The sequence below is a fragment of the Rattus norvegicus genome, chromosome 18, assembly GCF_036323735.1.
Source record: "Rattus norvegicus strain BN/NHsdMcwi chromosome 18, GRCr8, whole genome shotgun sequence".
NCBI classification, from domain to species: domain Eukaryota; kingdom Metazoa; phylum Chordata; class Mammalia; order Rodentia; family Muridae; genus Rattus; species Rattus norvegicus.
In genome coordinates this window covers 6,641,564-6,662,348 of record NC_086036.1, presented here as the reverse complement: position 1 = coordinate 6,662,348, position 20,785 = coordinate 6,641,564, and the positions used below count along the sequence as shown (strand labels likewise).

Sequence of the window (20,785 nt, the reverse complement as noted above, 5' to 3'; positions counted from 1 at the left end):
CAAGGGGGCCATCGAGCTGAAGAGCATGGGCTCGTCTCAGTGTTCACGGCTGATTAGGACGAGAGATGCTTGTGCCACATTCGGTTAGTGTTTCTTCCAGGCTCTCTGCTCCATGCAGCCTCCATGTGTCTTTTCACGAGTCAACATTCATGTCTTTTTAAAACCACAGTAAATCTCTTTGATTGGGACTTGAGGCTGGGATCATTCAATTTGTGTTAGAGAACTGTCTTATCTCCTTGCGTGCCGGGCTGTCCCTGGCATGTCCAGAACGGCACCTCAGCACGGGCCAGGATACCAGAGCAGAAGGCAGCAGGCAGAGCCTTCGGACAGGACAGACAGGCTTGGGCTATCCCACTACTAGGCTCCCAGGGATGACAGACAGGAAAACACCAAGTGATTATTGCACAAGAAATGAAAGGGGAAGCATGTTCCTCTCCCACAGAGACAAGCAGCACCCTGAGCACAGACCAACTCATTCCAAAGCGGAAGAAACGGCAGCGCATGTGTTCCCTGTGTGTGCTCTTACACAGCAGCTTGCAAATGCCAAGGAAAATATCCCTGTTGGGAACTCTTTAGAAGAAGAGTGTTTTTCCTGCAGTTTTAATCTTTTTTTGTGTATGGAGTTTTTGAAAGTGGTTCTTCCCAGAAGAACCTGCCCTAGTCTTCTGGGTTCTAGGATTACAGGCATGCTCCCATGCCTGCCTACCTGCCTGGCTGACAGTGAGTCCTCCCCCCTCCCCCTCCCCCTCCCCCTCCTCCTCCTCCCCCTCCTCCTCCACCTCCTCCTCCCCCTCCTCCTCCACCTCCTCCTCCCCCTGCTCCTCTCCCTCTCCCTGCTTTTCCCCCCTCCTCCTCCCCCTCCTCCCCCTCCTCCTCCTCCTTCATTTCTCCCATCATCCTCCACTAATTATTGAACACCCACTAGCACATTTCCTTGTAATGGATTTTCACTCTCATTCCTTTATCAATTTACTCATCAATCAAGTCCTAAAGGGTCACTGTCAGGCACTAGGGACGAGGAGAACAGACATGTCTAAGATCTAGTCCTTAAGGCAGAAGAGATGGCTCAGCTGTTAAGAGCACATACTGATCTCAGTTTAGTTACCAGTACCCGTATCAGAAGGCTCACAGTAGCCTGTAACTCCAGCTCCAAAGGACCTGGTACCTCCTTCCGGACTCCGTGGTACCTGTGTGCACATCCCTCCCCTGCCCCCAACAGACACATAATCTAAAACAGAATCTTTAGAAAAGGACGTGATCTGCTTGGAGGTCAAGGGTTATCTTTGTTGGGAGAGGGCTTGCTCATTGTGAGGTCTTCCTAAGGCCTCTTGGACCAGTGTCCTACTCACTCAACAGTCCTGCACAGGCAACGGAGAGGCTCTGTTCTCTCCGGTTTCAGTGTCAAATCTCCAGGTACTATTGACTACGATGTAAGAGAACAAGGACTGTGTGGTGAGAGGCCTGCGTAAGAGATCTAGCATTTCCTACATGCTAAAGTCAGTAGTTTCCATTTTTAACTAAGGACAAATGATGAAGAAAAGAGTTGAGCTGTCCTGCACAAGGTTAGACATCATTACCATATGATCCAGACTCCCACACCTAGGACAGTGTCCAAAGAAGAAAGAGTATTTATACAGAAAGGTGCATACTAACATCCGCAGGAGCAGTAAGTATAATAGTTTTCTTTCCAAAGAGGAAAGGAAACAAGCATCTTGTTTTGTGGACAAGCACAGCATGTTAAGGAAGACTGTTCTGCCAAGAAAGAGGGAAACACTGGCATACTGTACGATCTGGATGGGCCTAAGTTAGGAAAGCCAGGCACACAAGACAGCAGCTCACCTGACTCTGAGGCGTCCTCTCGTCCTCTCGACAGCTGCTGCTGTAGACGCTATCAAACTGCAGCCCCTGCTTTGGAAGACCCAGCATCTCCAAGGCAGGGAGGTGAAGTGGGCAGCCCTGTGGAGAGGTTCGGAAGCAGGGGAGGTTGTTCCCCTCATCTGCACCTCTCTCTCCCTGACCCTAGCCACTTTCCCATACAGCTTTGTTTATTTTTGAGGCTGTCTCCCGCAGCCCAGGCTGGCCTCAGACTCGCGCTAGCTGGATGAGAGGTACATAGCATCATACAGTATAGGACTCCTGCTTCCCTGCAATTCTTGACATTCTTTTACACAGGTTAGTTCTCCAAACTTTCTGTCTCAAATTAAATACAAAAGGAAAGAGTTCAGAGCAACTTTTCCCCTCTCAAAAAAAGAAATGGTGACTGCCTACTTGATCTTCAGTGACAGTAAAACTTGAGCAGACAGCCATTGACTGTGACCGCCAAACTGGCACCACATGACCAATCCTTTCAAGGGAGACCACCCCGGACCTGGACCTGCCAAAGAGTCCCAAGCTGTGTCATGTATCTGTCATACTTCCAGAGGGATAAACTCCTTACTGCCCTATTCCCCACACACATCCTGGCCCAGAGGGGATCTGGTGTTTCCATGCAGAGAGCCATAAATCCTCCAGTCGCTCCTGCAGGGCCATTTATTACTAAGGGATAAGGTGAGCCTAGAACCTGATCCAGTTACACACAAATCAATATAAGCCCCCCTCTCTCCTTTCCTCCCTTCCTCCCTTTTCCTCTTCCCCCCTTCTATTTTTTAAATTTATTTTTCATTTTATTGGTTATTTTATTTACATTTTGAATGTTTTTCCCCTTTCCAGTTCCCCCTCCACAAACCCCATCCCCTTCCCCTTCCCCCTGCCACTATGCTCCCCCACCCGCCCACCCATTCCTGCCTCAGCACCCTAGCATTCCCCTACCCTAGGTCATCAAGCCTCCACAGGACCAAAGGATCCCCTTCTAGTGATGCCAGATAAATCAATTCTCTGTTACACATCCAGCTGTGTACTCTTTGGTTGGTGGTTTAGTCCCTGAGAGATTTGGGAGATCTGGTTGGTTGATGTTGTTGTTCTTCCTATGGGGTTGCAAATCCCTTCAGGTCCTTCAGTCTTTTCTCTAACTCCTCCATTGGCGTCCCTGTGCTCAGTCTGATGTTTGACTGTGTACGTCTGCATCTGTACTGGTCTGGCTCTGGAGGAGCCTCTCAGAGGACAGCTATACTGGGCTTCTGCCAGGAGCTCTTCTTGGCATCAGCAATAGTGTCTGGGTTTGGTATCTGAAGATGGGATGGATCCCTAGGTGGGGCAGTCCCTAGGTGGACCTTTCCCTTCAGTCTCTCTGCTCCACTCTTTGTATCTGCATTTCCTTTTGACAGGGGGAGTTCTGGATTAATATTTTGGGGTGGGTGGCCCCATCCCTCAACCAAGGGCTGCGCCTATCCATTGGATTTAGTCTCTACAGGGTCTATCTCCCTTCGTTGGCTATTTCAGCTAACGTTCTCTCTGTTGGGTCCTGGGAACCTCTTGGGTTGCAGGCATCTGGGACTTTCTAGTGGCTAACCTCGGTTGTCCCTCCCCCACAACTACTCTCAAATTCCTGACCCCTCTGTACTTTTCTCCACCTCCTCCCATACCTGAACTGGCCCCCATTTTTTCCTCCTCCTCCTCTCTCCCTCTACTTCTTGGAGATTATTTTCTTCCCCCTTCTGAGTAAGACTGCAGCATCCACACTTTGGTGTGATCTTCTTTCTCCTTTGGCTTCATACGATCTGTGAGTTTTATCGTGGGTATTTCGAGCTTCCTTTTGGCTAATATCCACTGCAGAGCTTCCCACAAGGATCACATATGTAGATCTAGGGAGATGTTAGTCAATAAAGCAGAAACAGACTGGTCTCTGGCCAGCCAGGCCAGCCAGCTTACTTGGTGAGTTTCTGCCCAATGAAAGACAAAATCTCAAAAAACCTAGATTGGTGACCCCTGAGGAATGATACCCAAAGCTATTTTCTGGTCTCCACATATATACATTCATGAACATGTGCACATACACACACACACACACACACACACACACACACACGTACCTGAATGCACATGCACACACAATCCAACTTTCAACATGTCTAAAATACTTCTGTGCAAACACCTGCTCGTGCCCCACTCTCTCCGGCCCCTGGAGCATGGGCAGGGAATGTCGCTCATTAGGGCTTGGTTGTGAATTCCAATCTAGCAAGGTTCTGACTATCAGAGAGCTGGGCTTCCCTTAGAGGAAAACAGGCTCCGTACCGCAAATACTCATTTTCATCTTCTGCCCATGGAAATGGTACACACCATAATGGCATCTACTTCATGGGATTATTAGGATCTGTGACCAAAAATGAGAGAGGACACTAGAGTTCTATGGGGTACACCGTAATTCCAGCACCCGGCAGTGCAGAGGCAGATCACTGAAAGGCCAAGGTGAACCTGAGTTACGCAGCAAGATGGAGGTCAGACAGACAAAGACCTTGTCTTAGAAAGGGGTGGATAGCTTACTGAAAAAGAAAAATTGACTGGGTGTGGTGGTGTATGCCATTAATCATAATTAATGCATTTAGGAGGCAGACACAGGCAGATATCTGTAAGGTCAAGGCCAGCCTGGTCTACAAAGTGAGTCCGGAACAGCCAGGGTTACAGAGAAGCCTTGTCTCAGGAAAGAAAGGGAGAGAGGGAGAGGGGGTGGGGAGGGAGGGAAAAATTGGAGTGGGATGATAACTAATGGAAAAAACTATTGTCATTCAAGCGTTAGTTCAGATCCTGGGAAACGGCATAAAGTCTGACACAATTGGGCACCAATCTTCAATTCAGGAAGATGGGAGACAGACAGGAGAATATGGAAGCCTATGGGCCAGCCAGCCTGTCATACTCAGCAGTGAACATCGTGAGACCTTAAACAAGGTGGAGAGGTGAGCACTGACTCCTGAGGTTGTCCTCTGACCTCCACACGCACACTTAGCTCACATGTACACACACTCACATACACACATCATACACTTAGATACCACACAACACACACACAGAACTGGGTTCTGAAAAGCAACACCCAGCTAACTCAGACACCAGCTCATAGGGAAACAATGAAGATGAGAGTCCTTTACTGGATCTACACAATATTGTCTCCAGACCAAGAGATTCCTCTCTAGAGGTCTGCACTGCTAATTACGATACACAGTTTGAGGCTGTGAAACTCATCTAGCAAGGAAGCCTCCTCCTGCTATCTGTCGATGATTCATCAAAACCAGAAAGTGTGGCCTGTCACTCCCCAACAAGAAGAAACTGCTGGAAAATGTGCTGTTTTTATAGAGTCATTTGGTTCCACAAAAATTGTGTGCCCACAGTGTCAGACATGGACACACAGAATAGGAAAAGTTGGGTACTCACTGTTAGCAACACCTTTCACTTCAGCCTCTTGGGGATTCTTGGACACTCCCGTGAATGCCTTTAGTGCCCTCCTGTTGCCGTCAGAGGCCAAGCAGCCCCTTCTTCAGAGCCAAGCCTCTCTCCTGGAAGCATTTCACCGTCATTACTAACAAATTTCTATAGAGTAGATAAAGTGTGAAGGCATTTACAGAGTGGGTTGGGCGTCTGTTACTGTTTGGTTTTCCTCAGAGATCTACCACTGTCCCTTTCCAAACAGTTCTGGTAGGGATGTCAACCAAGGGACAACATTTCTCCCAACAACGGTGGACCTGAGACCCAGGAGAGCTGATGAGCTCAGATGACTGGGCCAGGAAGACATGAATATCTGAGTCCTTTGCAAGGAGAAGGAAGGTGGGAAAGAGAGGGAGGGAGGGAAGATCAGAGGTTTCTTCTGCTGAATAAATACCATTTGCTCTCAGGACCAACCTATGAACTGACAATGCCTGAAAATGAAGCCCACACAGAAATGGGATACACAGTCACTATGTCACCATTAAGTATTTGATTACATACCATCCGGAAGATTATTCCTAGGGCTGAAGAAGATGGCTCAGCAGTTAGTGTGTACTGCTTTTGCAGAAGACCAAAGTCCAGTTCTCAGCACTCACATCAAGTGACTCACAACAGCCTGTAACTCCAACTCCAGAAAACCAGACCTGCCTGGCCTCAGCACCTGTGCTCACATGCATGTGCACATGGGCGCGCGCACTCGCGCGCGCGCGCGCGCACACACACACACACACACACACACACACACACGCACGCACCCTCCCCTCCCCCCTCTCTCTCTTACTTAAAAATAAAGTAAGTCTTTGTTTTAATGTAATGTTTTATCCCCGAAGTCTTTATCAAAGCCACTAAATTGTTTCTTCAGTTTGGCTAGTTCACCTTCATTTGTAATCAAGACTTAAATGGCTTAACAGCCTTTGAAGAAGTATCAGTTCAATGTCCTACTATACAGTCAGCTAGAAAGAACTCTGGCTTCATGAACCAGGCAGGAAGTTTAAAAGATGAGCATCTACCACACAGGCTTCCCTGTCAGGGCTTCCTGCACCCCAAGGTTTGCTAAAGGGCTGGTTGATACCCGTGCCACACTGTCTCTGGCCTCCATATCTTCCCCTTTTCAGGCTTTGGGCTGATTATGTAGGTAGCCCTGATGCCTAGACATTGAACCATTCTCCAATGACCTGGTGTTTGCCAAAGATTCCTTGTTCCAGAACAGTCTTTTTTGTTTGTTTGGCTAGTTTGGTTTGAGACAGAGTTTCTTTGTATAGCTCTGGTTGTCCTATAACTCACTCTGTATAGCCAGGCTGGCCTCAAACTCAGAGATCTGCCCACCTCTACCTCCTAGTCTGAGTCCTGACTAGAGGTGTGCGCCCCCACACCCAGCTCAGAGCACTCTGAGCAAAGAGCCAGAGCTGTGGTGATCCGGAGAATGATGCTTCGACATTCCCATCATCCACCACTGAATGAAACAGAGATACGATTCAGCAGGTTGGTCCTACCAGGATTCACTCAGAGCTTCAGAAGCAACCACTTGTGCGGCCTCTAATCAGAGGTTAAGGACTACTTGGAATACAGCACACCAGGAGGAATACAGCACACCAGGAGGAATACAGCACGCCAGGACTAGAGAGGTGGCTCAGCTGGTAGAGTGCTCACTTGGCAGCAGGAAGCAGCAGACTCAATCCCCAGAATAAGCTGGCTGTGGTGATGTGTGTCAGTAATCCTATGTTGAGAGAGGAGACTCAAAAGTTCAAGGTCATCTACAGCTGCGTTCCTAATTCAAGGGCAATCTGGACTACTGAAGTCTTGTTTCAAAGAAGGATCAGGGGACAGAAAATTTTTTTTAAAAAAATAAGCAGAACTCAAATTGAGGCCTGGGGGGAGGGGGGGAGAAGCAAAGAGAAGAATCTAGGTAAAGCCTTCACTGCAGACCCCAAGATGCTGGGGAACGCAGCAGCCGATGCCCTACGATGCCACCAAGTTAAACCCTGTTCCTGAGCGTCCCTAACCTAGTTCCTGAACTCTTCAGAGCTCGACCAACAAGATGCATATGAATGAAGACTATCATCAGCACAGAGACTTACCGTCAGCCTCTGAGAGGTAGCTGAGGACGGCAGCCATAGCCTATGTCTGAGGAGTCATCGTTTGGGCTACTGTGACCTCCAATTCCAGTGGGGGTTTGTCATGTGGGGAGCATTGTCAACTCAATAGTATAACTCAGTTAAAGATTAGGGGTGTGCATGTGTGCGTGTGTGCGTGTGTGTGTGTATACATACATGAGTATGACACATATGTGTACAAATGTTGTATAATTTTCAGTAAATATACAATAATAATCCTCATTGCTGAAGACGCTGAGCACTTATACGCTTTGCACACAGGACTTGGGAAGATTTCAGCTGGATCTGACCGGAAAGCTTCCTGCAATCTCACTTTTGTAGTACCAGAACATACTATGTAAACTGCAAGGGGAGATAACCAAAAGTTTTATCCATCTATATCAACAGCCAGCATGGCAGAACATCTCTAAATGTATAATGGTGATGGGTGGCAGTAACCAATGGCTATCTAATTAGACTTAAGGCATTCTCAATAGGAGAGAAATCTTGTCTGGTACTAGAAACCTAATCAACTACTCAGGGATAGGGACATCACGGATCTCAGAAAAGAACCTACTAGTTATCGCTTTAATAGATCAGGATAATTCTAAAGTGCGTTCTAAAACTTATCCTTATGCCCGCAGGTAAGCGTAGCTCTCACCCCTCATCAAGGAAGCATCGCTAGAACAGATGGAGACCATTACAGAAACCATAACAGGTCAGAACACAGAGCTAAACAGCACATGAACAACACAGTTCCTGTCTGAATTCTGCTATGAGATGTGTCTCCTAACATGACAGGGAAGCTATATCCATTGGTGGGCATTACGGCTGCCTACCAAGACCTGGGCAATGACCCTACCAATAGACAGGAGCATGTAGAAGGGAGAAATTGCTTTGGTTCCAACCCTAGAAAAAGAACTCCAGGCAACTAGTGTCTGTTGAGAGAGGGGTAAGCTATCACTGGACCCTTGCTTAGGTCTTCCCAGAGAGCCCTGATTAGGAAGTCATGCTCAAGGAGGCCAGTCTATGGGACTGCTCCATCAAGCTCTCTAGGAAGCCATGAGAACCAGCTCTGCATGTGGCAGAAAGAGAGATTTACCTACTCTGTAATTTCTCCCTTATCAATTTATCCCTGGGAGAGGCAAGGACGAGTCTCATAATTGGTTATCCAATACAAAGTGGTCAGCCCTGGATCACATACATCCAAGTAATAACCAAACAAACCCATCAGGTTGAGTTTATAGATTTATATGTGGTAATAATATAACAACAACAACGACAACAACAACAACAGAAGCCGTCAATTTGAAACGTAATGAGGAAGGAGACATGGGACGGGTTGAAGACAGGACACATGGGAAGGGTCGGAGGGAGGCAGGGAATGGGAAAGTGCTGTGATTATATTTTAATTTAAAAATTAATAAAAATAAAAATTCAAAGAAGACTATTAAGAACACAGATCAGATATCACTAATGAGTGGAAGGTAGCTAATGAAAGGACTCCTGAGGGAGGAGTCATCTCCTTAGGAAAGTGAGAAAACACAGGCAGGATAAGATAAGAGGTAAAGTGTGCAGTTGAAGTGGAGTTGAATTTCAAAGGCAAAGTATTAAAGCATTTAAAGCAAGAGCAGAAGCAGGCCGGGGCTCACCCAGGCACCCCTGCCAAGGGCCTTTGAAAAGACCTCTCTGGGCCTCCTTTCCAATCAAAATAGACCTCCTATCTCCCATTCCTTGAGGCCTTATTCTCTTTCCCCTGATCTGATAAACTAATCCTTGCTGAGGTGCGAATGGATTGATGAATAGCTCCTTCTGACTAACATATTTGCATTTTAATAGGGTCCTTCCGGACATGCCTTAAACCAAAGAAACAGTGAAGAATGCCAGGTCAACCCTAGTAAGAAAACTGGTCATTCCCAGTAGTGTGATAAATCCGTGGGGGAGAAATTGTAGGATAGTTAAATCTCTCTGCCACATGCAGAGCTGGTCCTCTTCTCATGGTTCAGGGTTTAATAAAGCACAATTTTCCTAGAGAGCTTGGTGGGAGCAGTCTCACAGACTGGCCTCCCAGAGCATAGCTTCCTACTCGGGGCACTCTGGGAAGACCAGAGCAAGGATCTGAACACTCTGTGGCCCCAGTGATAACTTACTTGGAACAGAGCACTCCCACAGGACATGTGTCTGCCTCCCTGCTGGACAGATGCAAGAAATGTTAGAAAGCACAACAAGGCTTCCGGGAGTTTGGGTTGCCCCTCTCCCCCACTTCCTTAATAACAACCACATTGTTCAATAAAGTACATATTTTACTCAAAATATTAAAGCTAAACGTGAAAGACTTTAGTGTAGTAGATTTCATTAAAAATATTATCCGTGTGATTCATTTTCATTTCACTAACAAATCATTCATGTATTTAAAAGGCTCGTTTTTCTGTCCCAGGAGGCTCACTTCCATTCAAGGACTGGGCTTAGGTCCCCCTTATGGTAGGCCAGGAATCCAAGTTCTTATGAGACAGGTTAACATCTGCACAAAATACTGACACCATCATTCTCTCTCTCTCTCCCTCTCCCTCTCCCTCTTCCTCTCCTTTCCCCTCTTCTTCCCCGCCCCCTTCTCTCTCTCATCAGCTTCCTTAAAGCAGTGAGAAAAGAACATAGGTAGGTGTGGCCGTACACACGTGATCAGGATCCCAGCATTCAGAAGGCAGACAGAAGGATCCAAAGTTGGAGGCCACACCTCTCTCAAGGCCAGCCTCTCAAGACCAGCCTGTGCTACGTGAGTCTCCAAAAGTTGTCTTCTGACTCTCATACACTGACCTTTCTCATTTGGAAGAAGGTGGAAAAATGGACACGAAAGTACCTCCTAACCAACGACCGAAAGTCTAGATTCAGAAACAACTCTGTATGGCCTCTAACCAAGGAGCCAGCCCCTGTCACCCACAGGCTGGCGTTGCGGAGAGGCTTCTCGAGGGTTTTCCATAAGGAGGTTCCTCACATGTAAATCCCACTCACTCCACCATGACTTGACATCTGCTCTCTGTGAATCACCTTGACTTCCACTGTCCACAAATGGGATGCTCCGCTGTGATGGCCCTGTACCCGTTAACAAGATATTGTGGGCTCTGAAGCTCTGCCACTGTTTTGGGATGCTACTATCTGTCCCTGGAGAAGACATCAGCTACTCATCCCAAAGCAGTGTTGGTGGCCCATCCCATAATCTCTGCAGAGGTGTCCGGTGATAAAACGGGCATGCCACACCTGGTCCAGATGTCTCTACACAGGTCATGTGGCCTCTACAGCTGGTTGGTGGGTCTCTTGTCACACCCATCCTTTGGTATGAGGTCTTCAGGTCCATACTGACCTCTGCCACAAAGGACATTCACACAATCAAGAACATACACTGCATGTGATTGGTTGGAGAATGGACCCTCCTTTGTATCTTCTGGGGGTAGAGTGAGCAGGGCTTGAAACTTTGGGTTTGCACCATCACGTCTATAAATCTATCAAGAATATCCACTTGTGCAAACAGTCCTGTGCCACTAGAGCTGGCCTTGACACTGACTCCTCCGTATGACAGTGAGAAATACGAAGTGGGAATTTGCTCCTGAGTTCTGAAATAGCAGCTTTGGGTCCTCCCAGTGGGTGCACACACAGTGAGGAAGACCTCTGCCATACTGAGATGCTGGGGTTGAATCTGCCTTGGCAGCCTGGCTGGAGAATCCAGGATGCACAGCAGCCTTGGTATAGATTTCAGCCAGGAACAAAGCTTGCATGATAGGGGTGGTTTGCCGATAACAGCCTTCCTGCAAACCAAAGCTGATGCTGACTTTCAACTGGCAATCTCAAAGAGGTAGAACCACTCTTCTCTGCCCACGAAGATACCAGTAAGTCCCTTCTGATGTCACCAACAGATCCACCTGTCTTGCCAACAGTGGATCTAGCCAAGCCTTCAAAGTAATCTAGGCATTTCCAACAAGTGTCAGCATCTAAAAAAAAGGACTTGTCCTTGTCAACAGTCTCAACCCCTGTTCTCTGTCATCTTGGAAGCCTCAAAAACGATTTAGCAATGTTCCAAGACAAATTTTCACTCTCCATTTTCAAAGCAGCCTTCGCATTTGGAATAGCCAGACTGATCTCCATTTTTTTCTGAACATATAAATCTATCTGTCCTTGGGTCCACAAAAGCCCTTCACCAGCACAGGGCTGCTACAACACAGTAAAAATGGGGGTGCCCCAGGGGCACTGGCAGTGGTGACTGCAATTAGGACCAGCAAACAGTCATGATTCAGAGGACCACAGAGTGTTGGAGTTGAAGAGACATAGACCAACTTCTTCTTGTAATGCAATTCTACTGGGCTTCACTTTACATATCAGTTAAAAAAAAATCAAAAACAATGGAAAGTTATCTTACAGTTTTCCACCACTAGCCATTTCCTCAAAACACGAAGTTGGTTATGTTCTCCCACGAGGGAGCCCTGTGAAAACATTAACTCCTAGAGAAGGTTCACAGTCATATAAATGACTTGTTTGTCATAACTGTACAGCATACAACTCTCCCAATAAAAGGCCCTAGTAGATGATCTCAGGTTCTATTCAATTTCCCTTTAGTAACATCCAGCCTCAGAACTGTAATATATAGTTACTGGAGGTGCTCTTGGGGTTGCACATGTGTTAGTGGCTGGGGGTGTAGCCGCGCAGGTAAAATGTTTGCCTAGCATGCAGAAAACCATGGGTTTGATCTCTAACACCACATAAACTAGTCATCATTCCTGGTTCTGGCTATATAGTAGGCATAGTGAGTGATGCCAGCCAGAGGTGCATAAGGGCCTGTCACCTGAAAGAAGAAACAGGGGAGAGGCTCCCTATGATCAGCTAGACTTCCTTATTGTCTTAAAGCTCCAAATGCTGCTAGAGAAATGGGTGGTACATGCCTCTTTTAAAAAAAAGTTTGCAATCATCTCCAGAGTTTTAAAATAGAATTTTAAGTCAGTATTGTTTGGGGTGACCAGGGGTTGGCACTCACAGCACACTAGAGGCCTGACCAGGAACTTATTGGTCCTTGAAGTCTGCGGAGGAGCATGACCCCTCAATCCAACCAACCTCTCTGGGGAAAAATGCCACCAGTGCTATTACACCAGACTCCAAGATGACTTTCCACACTGGACATTTTTCTTTAGTGACATGAGGTCCCTTTTTTTCGTAACCACCTAGTGGTACATGCTCTAGTTCCTAGTCCATTTGCTTTTTCAGGAATAACTTCGGGTTTATTCTTGGTTTCTAGATAACATCTCAGCCTGTTCCCTGGGAAAGCACTCTAGTTGTCTGCACGTGTCTATGTGTGCATTTGTGATTGAGAGACACCATGCTTATAAAAAAAAAGTAAAGCATTTAATCAGGGGCTCATTTACACTTGAAAGAGGGTTGGTCTGTGACCATCATACCAGGGAGCATGGCAGCAGGCATGGCACTGGAACAGTAGCTAAAATGATACATCTGATTGATCCACAAGCTGGAGGCAGAGAGAGACTGGGCCTGGTGAGGGCTTCTGAAACCTCGAAGACCATCCCCAGTGACAGCAAGGCCACACCTCCCCCATAGATTCATGTGTTTGAATACTTGGTCCCCAGTTCATGGAACTGCTTGGGAAGGATTAAGAGGTGTGGCCTTGTTGGAGAAGGTGTGTTACTGGGGGCAGACTTTGAGGTTCCAGAGGACTTCTGCCATTCCCAGTGTCTTTTTGCTTTGCCTTGTGATTGTAGTGAGCCCTCACCTTTTCCTTTGATCCACCAATACGGACTCTAACCTTATGAAACCATGAGCCCCAAATTAAAAATGCTTTCTTTCACAAGTTGTCTTGGTCATGGTGGTTTATCACAGCAACACAAAAAGTAACTAAAACATACGGTTTCTCAAAGAATCTGGAGCTAATTGGTTAGGCAGGGTAACCGATGAGCTTTAGTGCCATGACTATTTCTACCCTACCCCTACCCTTCCCTACCCACCCCACCCCACACACCAGCACCGGGTTATAAACTTGTCCCTTTGTTGCAGGGCCTTCGCGTGGGCGCTGGACATCTGAAGTAGGCTCTCGCGCTCTAGCAGCGTGCAGTTTACTGACTGAGCCATCCCCCCACTATTATTGCTTTGTTGTTTGCTTTGTTTTCCAGTACTGGGGTTTGAACCAGGGCCTTGAACGTGTTAGGAAACCACCCTACTACTGAGTTACATGCATGCTCTCAAGTACAGCGCTCCTTTCGATAAGGAACTGTGTTGCCACTCTCGGGGTTACCCATTCTCCTGACGACAGCATCCACGTTTCCTCCTTCAGCCTCTGCTTCTTTACCAGTGGCTTCTTATTGCTTCCATCTTGTAACCCCACTCCAGCTGCTATAATTTCCTCACTTGCTCTCCCTACCCAACACAATAACAGAAATGAAAATTGCCCTCATTGGCCCACGACATTCTGGACTTTTCTTTCAAGCACCTTGCTCGAGCTCTCCCACCTTGTATCAGGTCTGGCTCACCCAGACTTCCCTTCAGGAACGGCTGCTGCTCGTCTCTGGCCATTGTCACAGCTTGATTTTCTCCTGTAATGTTGATAGTTTCGCGTTAGACCTCAGCTATAGTTTAGGATTGGGCCTCGTGGCCTGCAGCAACCATTGCTTCAAAATGAACTTGAGATTTCAGGCCCGCAAGAGGTATTCTGGAAGGTCAGTAGCTTGCTGGACAGGCCTGCAGGCTAATGCATTCTCTCTTTGTTCCTCTCATCCTCTGAAGGTTCCTTCCTGGCTTCTCCTGTTTCTTTGCACATGGCTTGAGTCTTTGGCTCCAGCATTGCAGAAAGCCTTTGTCTTTACTCTTCCTCTTGTGGCTGATTGCTGTCCTCCATCAGTCATCCCTAAGAGACTTGAACTGCTTTTCTTGCTTATGGAGTTCTCTTCCTCCCTTTCTCTTTGCTCTCCAACTTGTGTGCTGGGAGAACTGGCTGAAAATACTGACTTAGCATACTCAGACGTGGTGGCCGTGGATGAGGACTGCAGGGATTCTGAACAAGCATGTTTTTAGAATCTAGATGATTGCTAAGATAGTTCTAGACTGCATGCATGGGACCGCCAAGAAACAAGCACTAGTATCCTTCACTTTGTATTATCTACGCCATGAAACGTCTCCGCTTCTACATTAGGTGCATGAGGCAATTGGTCCAGTCGGCACAGCCAACCCATCCATCCCACATCATGGCAATCCTGGCCAAGGCAACCTAGGCACTTTCCCTTCCCTAGGTCCCAATAAACCTCAGCAGCTGACCCAGTGCCATAGTTAGCACCAAATCTTGGGATAGGTACACAGTCACTCACATGCTCCTACCTTTCTAGAGGTCCTACCTTCCTAGGAGCCAGGGTTTTGCTTCGATCAGGCCCTCTCCTAGGTGAGTCAGCACCATCTTCCCAGGTGACTACGGTTCCCCTCCTCTCTGCCCCACTACCCAGCTATTACACCTTACCTCACCCCAGTCTCTGTCAAATGCTCTGTGCCCTTCCCCACCTATGCTTGGAACCAAATGGAGATTCCTGACAGCTACTGTCTGGAATGTTGAGGGTATTTGTGGTGTGATGGGAGAGGCTGGAGGGAAGATGGCAGTGACTCAAGCTAAGCTGCATTTGGGGACAGTCTCTGGACCCCTATCCGTTTTTGCTGGTAATGTTAGCATTCTAGAAAAACACATTGAATGAGCATGTGTGTGTGTGTGTGTGTGTGTGTGTGTGTGTGTGTGTGTGTGTGTGTGTGTGTGTTGGGGGGGGTGTTCATGGCACAGGCAGGTAAGAAGTTGCTTACAGTAGTCAGAAAACTAGGGGTGGGGGGGAGTAGTGAGATCTCTGGGGTATTGAAGAGTCTAGTCACTGGCTTTCTGAGAACCTCCTGTTGACTCTAGTTCCTGTACAAAGCTCCAGAATCCAGGCTGGGCTACCAGCAGTGTCTTCTGAGCCTCTATAATGAAGACTTGGTAAGACTGATCACACTGTACATCTGATGAAATTACAACCTTCTCTAATGCCAGGATAGTAAGTACAGAACAAAGCACAAGCACATGTTTCCTGTACCATGCCAAGAAAGCTTTCTTACACAGAGGCCATTTATTACACATGGAAGATAGAGCAAAAATGAAGTTGATGAATAACTAAAGTATGGACCAATAATAATGGTAAGAACATGAGGAAAGAAAGGACGTGACACTGGAGAAGCTTAGGTAGGAACTGTTACCAAAGCTAGGCTGGACAAATTAGTAAATTTCATGCTAGCCTGGCCTACCATCTAAAAACCTGTCTCAAAAACAAACAATAACAACAATAACAACAAAAAACAACCAACAACAACAACAACAATTTTTGTAATGAAATAATTGTGGTGGTTTGAAGATGCTTGGTCCAGGGAATGGCACTATTAGGAGATGTGGCCTTGGGGAAGAAGTGTGTCATTGTGAGGGTGGGTTTTGAGACATTCTCTTAGCTGCCCATGAGACAGTCTTCTCTTGTTTGTCTTCAGAGCAAGATGTAGAACTCTCAGCTCCTCCTGAACCATGCCTACATGAGCATTAACAAGCTCCCTCCTTGATGTTAGTGGACCAAACCTCAGAATCTGTAAGTCAGCCCAAATTAAATGCTGTTCCTATCAGAGGCGCCTTGGTCATGGTGTCTGTTCACAGCAGTAAAATCCTAACAAAGACAACAATCTGTAGAATCAGAAAGGTTAGAAAATTGTTCATGTTACAGATGAAGCTGTAATAGATCGTCTCCCATAGTGTTATCAGAACCTAAATCATAAAAATGCCTAAAAATATCTTTTTAAGAAGATGAAAGATTCAGTTTGAGACTACCCCAAGAGCTGGTATATAACTCAGATGATGAGTACTTGGATAGCATGCATAAAGCCCTTGTCTGGACCGTCACATTCACCAGATAAGCAAGTGCATGCCTGTAAGAGAATCAGAAGTCCAAGGTAAGGTTTACAAAGGTGATTCAGTGGGTAAAAGTATCTGCTGGGCAAGAATGAGGGCCAAGGTTCAAATCCCCAGCATCCATGTGTAATGTGAAAATCCAATGTGTCAAAGGCTATACATTCTTACAACCCCAGAAATGGGAAGTGTATTAGTCAGGGTCTAAAACAACAGAACTGATAGAATAAACACACACACACACACACACACACACACACACACACACACACACCCCACATAATTTATTAGAGTGGCTTCTAGGCTATTGTCAGAGTAGTCCAACAATGGCTGTCATTAAGAAACCCCTAATTCTTCGTTCAATAACACTGGATGTCTCAGCAGTTCCAATCCAGTGCTGGAATCCCAGAGAGGTCCTAGAACACTGACAGTTTTCCATTCATATTAGAGTCCTGAAGAAGTAGGTTCCAACGCCAGCTAAAGAATTGCTCAGGAACAGGAGAGGTGAAATTTCCGGTGAGAGTGAGGGCAAGCAAGGCAAAAGCTTCCATCATCTATGGCCTTCATGTGAGCTGCCACAAGGTGGGTGAGTCTCTCACCTCAAATAATCCAATGAAGAAAAATCCCCACATGTGCACCCAGGTGCTTTGGTTTCAGTTAATTCCAGATGTAGTCAAGTTGATGCCAAGATAAGTCACCCACAGGCGTCAGACATACAAGAATCATTCAGACTTGATGGCTAACATCTCAGCTCCAGGTTCAGTCACTAGGAGGCCCTGACTGAAAAGATTAAGGTAGAATGATAAAGCAGGACACCCAAGCATCCTCCTGTGCTTTCCCCTCACACAGGCACACACACACACACACACACACACACACACACACACACACACACACACACACACACACAGTGCTTATGGAACCCAAGTTCGTCTGTGGTGTGAACAAATTTTCTAAGCTTTCCAGATTGTAACATTCTTGTTTGTGGACTGTATGTGTTGTCTTGGCAGCCACTAAGTGGTATCAGCAAAGCTTGTTGAACGGTCTATATCTTACTTTTTATAATCTTTGAAAACCCAACTAAGTACAAAGTTAAAAGAATTCACCCATTAGATTACGATTTTATTCTGCTTGAAGTATTGCTCTGTTCACCACAGTTCAGCTCTAAAATGTAAGGACTGCATACAGAACTGCTTTTGTAGACCTTCTGAGGACCTTCAGAGGATATAATTAAGTACATAATTCTCACCACATCTGCATGATAGAAAAATCGGCCTCGTCCAGTGGCCTTCCTTAGAACACTGATTAAAGCCAGCCCCAAATGGCTGCTCGTGGCAGCAGAGAAGTACATGACTTTACCCAACTCGTCTTTGCTTCTCGATATGGTGATACTTTCAACAATGCTTTTATTTTTGTAATTCCCTGAAGGGCCGTTGTAAGCATCTCACTTTCTCTGGAGTTTCACATGTATACAGTTTCAGATCAAACCCACCTACCCAAGCTGCACGCCGCGTCTTAACGCTGCCTGGGTCACAGCGTTCATGTTGTTTGGGCTTCTCTGCTGCCTTTGCTGTTGCTGTCGCCATACACGGAATAAGCAAATTAACCAATGAGTGCCTCAGGACACATGGCACATGTTCAGGGTTTGTGACACAGGAGGGCATAGAAGCGAGGATGTAATATCTGCTAATGGAACCTCCCAGCTCTCGAGGAGGCTTCATTCGGGGGCTTCATTTCTTTTGTTTGCACAATTGAAATAGGCAATGCTACCCCTTTAAATGACAGCAACCTTTTGTCCCTGTGAGGTTTCAGTCACCAGGCCACAGTCTGTCAGTTTGAAACCATTTCCTTCCCAATTAGTTTGCAGTTGGGTGATGCCTCGTGCTGTGTGGAGGTTTCTCTACCCCCGTTTGACCTTCAGCAGAATCTGTAAAGCTTTCCGCTTCGCACCAAACATCGCTTCCACTCATGTGTTTGCTCATGTGATGTGTTTGCTCAAGAATTTTGTGCTTGAAACCCGCATGGCTCCTGAGAATTTGGGGACCAAGGGCTGTCTATAGTTGAAGGTTTTCCCTGTAACTAAGAGACTCTGTCTTGCAAGGACCTTGGGGAATAAAAGCCCAGGGAAATCTCCCACACATTTAAGGCATTAACAGCAGTCCAGGAAAACACCTTTATCTTCCAGATTCTATCTCTGCAGCCCTTATCTTGTTTGAACTGAGATTTGGGCCATTTGCCCTACAGCGAGTCCTCTCAGCCATCCTGGCCCCTTCCTTCCTGTTCCAAAATTATGGCCTGCAGGCAAAGCACATGACTTAAACATTCCTTCTCTCACTCCTCTCTCTCTCTCTACTGCCGCCTGTCAATTATAAAGCACAAGCAACCAGCATAGGACAAGGAAAGCATAGCAGCGTCAGCTGCAGTGCTGACAGCCTGGCCAAAAGGATTCAAAAGCAAATGCAAGATCAGCCCCAGCTTAGCCAGTATGTCCCATTGTGAGTTAGGAACTGCCCGGCATGAGCTACTAGCACATCAGGTACAGTCAAGAGCATAATTGTGAAAATATGAAAGACCGGGGGCTGGGGCATGGCTCGGTTGATAGAATGCTTGCCTCGCATGCATAAAGCTCCTATGCAGTACGCAAACTGGGACAGGGTACTGGATGTCTGTAATCTTAGCACTGGGGAGGCAGAGGTAAAGGCTATCAGAAGTTTGAGGCCATCTTAGCAACTATACAGCAAGTGTTGGGCCAGCATGGGCTTCATAAAGCTCTATCTTAGCAACACAAGAAGGAAAAGAAGAGAGATAGAAAGGTAAGGAAGACAAGAGGAAGGGAGGGAGAGAGGAGAGAAAGGAGGAGAAGAAGGGGGAGGGAGAGAAGGGAGGGAAGGAGAGGAAGCGAAAGAGGGGAAAGCTGTTTCCATGAACACATGGGAATCGCATGAAACGACTGGCAGGGATACAGGGAGTATTAAAATATCACATATTTAAAGAAAAATGAATTAAGAATCTCTACCTTAAAATTTCAGAAATATTTCTTAAATCCTAAAAACTTAGACAGTTATGGGTGAAATTTCAAAAGTGTATAGCAATGCATGTATTCATACACTCAACCTTATTCTCAAAGTGAGGAAACTGAGCCCCTCAAACCCAAGGCCATTAGTCACAGGGATGGAGGTGACCCTCTGCCAGCCCCTCACACAGCCCTTTCCAGGCGCCTGGCTCACCTTTTCACACAGTTCTGCAGGAATCCAAAGTAGCCACAACAGCAGTGCTGGTAGAAGACAAAGGCCCTTGTCCTCAAGGACGTTTACTCTGCATTTTCCTTGAAATTGGCCTCTTTGGACATTTGAGCTGGGGACCTTAAGCTTGCTGAGAACTCTGGGAAGAGAGAGGAATGGCAGTTGGTCCTGAGGTTCTTCTGACACAGAAGTGAGCTGAGCAATGTGGTGGGGTTCCCGCTAAGGATCCAGGCAGGGAGGACCTCTGCACTCACTGTGTGCTGTAGGCGCATTCGCCTGAGCATGAGCACTGCCCTGAGCACCTCCATCTGTCTGCCGGGGAACATCAGAACGGTACGCAGACAGCTGAGGCCAGACCCATAGACAACGCGACACACTTCCAAGTGAGATCTAAGAACTACGGGGTGTCGTCTGTGCCAGCGAGATGTCTGTCCCTCCCTCATAACTTACTGGAATGACTGAATTTGAACAGACAATATGTAAGAGATATTATCAGTGGGACTGGGCGACGGTTTGAAGTGGGGGCTTACACCTATAACTCCACCAGGGGCAGGAGGATTACCAGAAGTTCTAGATCAACAGTTTGAGGCCAACCTTGAGTCTGTAGGGAGTTTCTAGACAGCCTGGGCTACAATGTTCCCCGAAAAATCAAACAAAAACAAATGCTGTATCTTAAAGCAATGATCATAGCTCATCGCTGGGAGAAGTCTGTGTGTGTGCATGTGCACACGTTTGTATGTGTGTGCGTGTGTGTGTGTGTGTGTGTGCATACACGTGTGCACACTACTTGTAATAGTGTCTCATATGTCTTTAAATTCTGGCTCCTCCTGCTTCAGTCATCTGGTGCTTAGCTTACAAGTATCATTCGCCATTCTAACCTTGTTATTTCATAATAAATGTTGTGTACAATGCTCTTTATCTTAAGACTGAGTTACACCGGTCCCTAGATGTATCAAAACTCAGGTGCCTTCCAGAACTACACCCCTTGTTGCACGTAAATCATGCACCAGATGAAAAGTTCTAGAAAGAAATACTGAAATTTACTTGGACATGAGCACTATAAAGCAGCTTGAGGGCAACAATATGATGTCTTCAATTTACTTTCAAATGTACCCCCCAAAAAACAGACTTGGGCTGGAGGTGTGCCT

The 20,785-nt window shown here is 46.6% G+C and overlaps 1 long non-coding RNA gene across 7 annotated transcripts in view; it reads right to left on the bottom strand.

Annotated features, from left to right (window-relative positions):
• LOC102551724 (uncharacterized) overlaps positions 1 to 20,552 on the bottom strand; it is a 79,958-nt gene extending 59,406 nt beyond the window's left edge. For 5 of the 7 annotated variants that reach the window (XR_010059628.1, XR_010059626.1, XR_005496134.2 and 2 more), the window contains exons 1-3: positions 19,623 to 20,552; positions 5,305 to 5,426; positions 1,840 to 1,956 (exon numbers count right to left, since the gene is read on the bottom strand). This is a non-coding gene — a long non-coding RNA (uncharacterized LOC102551724). The remainder of the gene's footprint in view (positions 1 to 1,839; positions 1,957 to 5,304; positions 5,427 to 19,622) is intronic. The other 2 variants (XR_005496139.2, XR_010059627.1) reach the window with 1 other exon arrangement.
• Between the last annotated feature and the right edge of the window lie 233 nt (positions 20,553 to 20,785).